Source organism: Mus pahari, chromosome 5, assembly GCF_900095145.1.
Source record: "Mus pahari chromosome 5, PAHARI_EIJ_v1.1, whole genome shotgun sequence".
Classification (NCBI taxonomy): Eukaryota; Metazoa; Chordata; class Mammalia; order Rodentia; family Muridae; genus Mus; species Mus pahari.
This window is the reverse complement of record NC_034594.1, coordinates 112224701-112230225: the sequence shown is the minus strand read 5'-3', so window position 1 is coordinate 112230225 and position 5525 is coordinate 112224701. Positions and strand designations below refer to the sequence as shown.

General features: G+C 43.3%; 1 pseudogene; it reads right to left on the bottom strand.

The window, feature by feature from the left end:
* Positions 1 to 416: 416 nt before the first annotated feature.
* LOC110322665 lies at positions 417 to 1762 on the bottom strand (annotated as a pseudogene).
* Positions 1763 to 5525: the final 3763 nt, after the last annotated feature.

The window sequence follows — 5525 nt, the reverse complement described above, 5'->3', positions numbered from 1 at the left end:
GTAGTGTTTGTGAAACTGAAAACAATCCCATCTGTGGCTCCTCAGGGGCAGAGGGGGTGGGGGGAGAGGTGCTAGGAAGCGCACTGGGACACAATGGTCAGAATAGCAACCACCACCCCCACCACCACAACAAACCTGGAAAGATAAATGAGAAACCAACAAACATTCAATTGACATGAAATACAGGGAAATCAGAAAATGCTGATTCACCTTTGCTGTACCATGGTGGTTCAGTCACCGTGGTTCTTTGAGACGACTCTTTGGAGACTCGGTCCTTATGAACGGTGCAACACGATTAGGGAGGTTCTGTCTTTAGCTCGGCTCAGAAAGAAGCGAGAGCTGAGGTAAATTCAAATCACAAACTACTCAACTAAGAACAATGTATCCAATCTTGGAAATCCTTGGGCAAGCTCCTGCTAACCTTTGGATCCAGGCTTCAAACTTGCAAACACTTTGGGGTTCTTAAGGGCAAGCGAGAGCTCGTTGAGGAAGGAAATAAAGTGGGAGTCTCTCTCAGACTTCTTTGACTCAAAAATGATGACGATGGTGAAGTGGGGTTCCGGGCAGGTTAGGAAGTAGGTGCTCTGGACTTTGTCATCATAGAAGTGGACCACTTTCTCCAAGCTGTTCAGGTCGGATGCTCGGTCTGTCATGATCATGATAACATTGGGCCAGTGCATGACCGGCCTGTCACTGGGCAGAGAGACACCACGGCTGGGTACTGGTCCACTCCCTTGGGGGCCTCTCGGTAGGAATGTGGGTGGTGGTAGCCATGACCCTGAAAGCTCTCTGAGCCCCGGTTGTCAAAAATTAAGGGCACGTTGGCAGCGTTGTATTTCCTGATAAAACTGGAGATCTTTCCAAAGAGGTCTGGGTTGGCCTTGGCCGTCAGCGCTTTCATTTCGGAGGCGGTCTCTGTCGGCTCAACGCCTGGTGGAAGTAAAAGCTGAACTTGGCCAAGAACATGGTCTTGAGTTTCATCAGCCAGAGGAAAAGGTGTGGCGGCTGCATGGCCTTCTGAGACTGTCCTCCGAACAGGTGCTTCTTAGTCTCCTGCTGCTTCTCAAAGGTCTGGCCCCAGCTCTGAAGCTTCGTATGAGTGCTGTGAAAGGTAACCAGGGACGGGAGGAACTTCCACTCTGAGATCTGGGCCTGCGCCTTGAGGAGATGACTCAGCACGCCCACTTCAAGCTGGAAACTGCTCTCCAGAGGGCTGAGGATGGGGTGGTAAAATCTGGAGCTGTACTTCCTGAGGATGGTATCCAAGGTGCTGACCAGCTCTTCCGTGTTGATGAACTTCTGTGTGCTGAGGGCGTACATATTCTCGTAGAAGTCTGCGATCTCCATCCGAGCCTGAACAAAGAAACAGAGCTGCTCTGACAGGTGGGGAAGAAGTTCCTCCACGTGAGGAACCATTCCGCCCAGGGGTCCGCGGCTGGCCACCACTTTCTTCAGTTCGTTATGCAGGGAAGTGTAGATGGTGCGGATGGAGTCTTTCCTGCTGAAGAACGACTGGCCCCCTAGTTTCTGCCCCAGGTAGGTGAGGCTGTGATAGACCTTCTCGGCCGCAGCCAGGTGCGCCAAGGCCGCCAGCAGCGACAGCCAGCTCCCCCCCCCCCTCCGTGCTCTTGTTGGCCTCTCGTTCCTTCTCCACATTGTCCTTGGCCTTGTCGTAAGAGAAGATACCCAGGTGAGAGAAGAACGTCTCCAGCACGGCCTGTTTCACAGGCACCAGGGCGACTAGCGGGATAGACTCCCCCATCGATGCCTTTGTTTTTAATGGCTGAGTAATACTGTTCTTCAGATGAGGGACATCTAGGTTATTTCCAGTTTCTGGCTATTACGAATAAAGCTGCTATGAAGATAGTTGAGCAAGGATCCTTGTAGAGTATGGTAGAGCTTCTTTTGAGTATATGCCCAGGAGTAGTATAGCTGGGTCTTGGGATAGATCTATTCCCAAATTTCTAAGAAACCAACAAACTGATTTCCACCAGCAATAAAGAAGTGTTCTTCCTGCTCTACATCCTCGACAGCATAAGCTGTCACTTGAATTTTGCTCTTAGCCATTCTCTTGAGTATACGATGGAATCTCAGAGTTAATTTGATTTGCATTCCCCTATGACTGAGGATGCTGAACATTTAAGTTCTTCTCAGCCATTAGAAATTCCTCTGTCTATCACTCTCTATTTAGCTATGTACCCCCATTTTAAACATTTGCTTATTTGATTTGCTGATTTCTAGTTGATTTCTAGTTCCTTGAGTTCTTTTAGTACTTTGGATGTCAACCCTCTGTCAGATGTGGTGTTGGTGAAAATCTTATCCCATTCTGTGTGCTGCCCTTTGTCTTTTTGACAGTGTCTTTTGCCTTACTGAAGCTTTTCAATTTCATGGTGTTCCATTTACCATTATAATCGAATAGGAAATGAATGAACATTTTCTCAAGTCACATCTCAAATAAAAGCTCGCCAGAATAAATAAATAAAGCTCAAATAAAGTGTTCGCCAGAACATACAGAAGAGTGCACACCAAGAGCTTTGTGCATTTGTGCCACGCCCCAATAATGGATTCGTGTGTGCTCTGGATAATCCGCTCATTGGGAAATCTGAATTTACCCACGTCCTGATGATCACGTAGGGATGTTAGCTGCTTTCTTATTGGATGTAGCTCTAGTTTCTCTATTGCATTAGGATGTTCCTATACATCTTAGTTTGAACCAGTACTCTCAGGCTAACTCTATTCAGTGGCTTCAGAAGATCACCATGAGCTTTGTAAGCAGATGGGTTAGTACAAGAACAAGAGAAACGCAGATACCAGGGAGATACGCAGATACCAGGGAGATACGCAGATACTAGTTTTGTCATGTTCAAAGCCATGATGGTGCCATCCCTGCTGCTCTGGGCACATAATGAAGCTAGGTGAATCATGACTGAGTAATTTATCAGATCAAATAAAAGTAATATCAATATCTGAAGTGACTATGTGCACAAATATTTGTAATTTTATGCTTTTGAGAACATGTTTATCTATCTCACTCTCATTCCTTCTTCATTCAAACCATTCCAATCTCTCCACACAAGGTCTTGTCTTTAATGGTTATTGCTATATGTATACACATATGTGCATATACATATATGTATGTGTGAATTTGTGTGTGTATGTGTGGTGTGTGTATGTGTGTCTCTCTGTGTATGTATGTGGCATGTGTGTGAATGTGTGTGTATGTGTGTATATGTGTGATGTGTATGTGTGTATGTGTGGTGTCGTTATATGTGTGTGTGTGTGTGTGTGCAGTTGTGTGTGTGTGTATGTGTGTGTGTATGTGTGTATGTGTGGTGTCGTTATATGTGTGTGTGTGTGTGTGTGTGCGCAGTTGTGTGTGTGTGTGTGTGTATGTGTGGTGTCGTTATATTTGTGTGTGTGTGTGTGTGCGCAGTTGTGTGTGTGTGTCTATGTGTGTGTATGTGTGTATGTGTGGTGTCGTTATACGTGTGTGTGTGTGTGTGTGCGCAGTTGTTTGTGTGTGTGTGTGTGTGTGTGTGTGTGTGTATGTGTGTGTGTGTATAAAATCCTGCATGTGACAGACTACTTCTCAGTCAAAGCAATAGAGGAAATTCTATATAGACCTCAGTAGCATCCTATATGTACAGTCCCTTCCTTTCTGATAGCTTCCTCAGAGCTTCTAGATTTACGATTGCCCTAAATGCTTATCTAGGCTTCCTTCCAGGCTGGACCACTGCATCCCTTTGTGCCCTATCTCTCTGCTCCTCAGTCTGCAGCTCAGCCTGAAAAACTGGCTCACACATGGCTTCCTTCTGTGCTTCCTTTTTTCTAGAATGATAGCCTTCAGGTTTGGGTTGCCTATTTCATTTAAGTGTTGTATTGCGTATTTCAGTCAATTTTACAATTGCTATAGCCAAAGATAGGTAAGTGGGTAAATCTAATAACATTTAGAGTGGAGTATGTGAGGTGATATTAATATCATTACTTGCATGTGTGAGCATCTGTGAGCCAATAAAATTTCTATCTAGTTGAAAATGTCAGTAGGGACTTACCTCATATGGTTTATGTAACTGCATACCAGTCAGTGGCTAAAAGCTGTTTCTATGCTTGTAGCTTCTTTGTTCTAAATCATTCAATTGATCATTTATATTTATTTGAAATAACCAAGCATGACCTTTCAGGATAAAAATATAAATGACAAGGTTTAAAAATAAATGCAAATTAAGGGAACTAAGCCCTCACGAGAGACCTGATTTTTCACACACACAATTACATAAGTCCTACCTAATAAATAGGAGCAAAATAGTCATTGCAATAACATAATCCACAGAGGGTTTGTGAATTAACCTCTAGTATAATGAATTCATAATGATGGAGAAAAAAAGCAGATGTTATGGGAATATAAATTGTATTGTAGGATGTGTTCTTGGGGGTATTTTATTTATTTATAAGTTCAATTAAAAATAAACATAAGCAGGGTGTGGTGACTACATCTACAATTCCAGCAATCAGTAGGAGGCTTGCCAGGGGTTTGAGGCCAGCCTGAGCTATATAATAAGTGGCAGGCCAGACAAGGGTGCAAAGTAAGAACTTGTGATACAGATAAATAGAGATTGCACCAGAAGAATTCGTAAAGAGCTAGCTTAGACAATCCCTGAATCTTCTCACTGTAGAGCTGGGCCTAAAGCAAATAAGATTCATGAACAGTTGTTTGATGGCTCTGTATATGTCGGCATTTTCTTCCTGAATATTAAATTTCATCACATTATCCATGTAGACCACCAAAGCTTACTCTCTACATAAGGATCTGCCTTGTCAGTAGGCAAAAGTCAACTGCAGTTCTGGGACCATTTCAGAAGTTTAGCTTTCTAGTCCATCAGATTGATTCTAACCCTTTGGATCCTCTTCTTGGAAGCATAGCCACGTGATATTTGGCCATCAGAGAACCTGACAGGATGCCCCGCCATGAAACAAGAAATACAATCACAATTAATGTAATGCGTGTACAGTGTGGGGGAACAAAAGGCCCTTTCCACTGCACTGCAGATCTGTGTGGTCTTAACTTACAAACTTCATGCACATCGTCTACTGATCCTACTCCCTGCTTACACATGCCAGTGACCTCACTGTGCCAAGTTAAACTCGAAACAAGATTACAAATTTGTAGGAATACTTGGTTTTGTTGAAAATGCCTATTTTCAAATCTGGCTTCTTTGAGGTATCACAATATCTATCCTGAGTCACCGAAGATACTGGCTTGAAGACTGCCGAATGTGACAGTGCACTAATTCGTTATCTGTCTGAGATTATAAAAGTAGTTAGCAGGGGATCTGAAGTTTCATCATTGGTCAGAAAGCCTGATCTAACTGTTGTGAAAATGTATTATCTTTGTCAGTGTATAATAATGAGATCTTTCTTTCATCTTTTGCAATTCATAGAGCACTGACACATCATCCCACACAAATTACAGATATCCCAAAGACAAAAAAAAAAAAAAAAGGACCACATAAAGAATAAAATGAGTA